The sequence below is a fragment of the Morone saxatilis genome, unplaced genomic scaffold (assembly GCF_004916995.1).
Source record: "Morone saxatilis isolate NCDOM2014 unplaced genomic scaffold, NCSU_SB_2.0 Contig12, whole genome shotgun sequence".
Classification (NCBI taxonomy): domain Eukaryota; kingdom Metazoa; phylum Chordata; class Actinopteri; family Moronidae; genus Morone; species Morone saxatilis.
Window position 1 is genome coordinate 17,983,668 of NW_023339674.1, and position 505 is coordinate 17,984,172.

The window sequence follows — 505 nt, forward strand, 5'->3', positions numbered from 1 at the left end:
AGAGAGAGAGAGAAAGGGAGGGACCTCTTTGCCCTCCAGAAACCAGGAAGGGAATTGAGTTGATCTGCTGCTGCTTGGTTAGCGCATACGGGGCTTTAAGCTGCACAACAGTGAGAGGGAGAGGAGGAGAGGAGAGGGCTGTGCTAACCCACAACAAGCTTCACCACGGCCATCGCAGGTGAGCTAAAGGCAGCCTGCCATCCCCCCGCTGTCTGCCCTGGGCCTGTCGACCAGAGGGGAGCAGGGCAGAGGAGGAGAGGAGAGAGGGAGGAATGAGGGAGGGGGACAGAAAGGAGAGCAGGGTGGGGGGGTTGGCCGGAGAGGAGAGGTGGGTCGCAGCAGTAGTCCCTAGTCAAGGTTCCTCTTTTTTTAATCCTCCTAAAGTACTTCCTCTGTACTGCTATTTACCTCTGGGGAATCTTGAGATAAAGTTTATAGGATGTGTTCAAGGCATTAACTTTTCAGGCAGGTGGAAGCACTTAGAGAAGAAGAAGGAGGAGGAGGA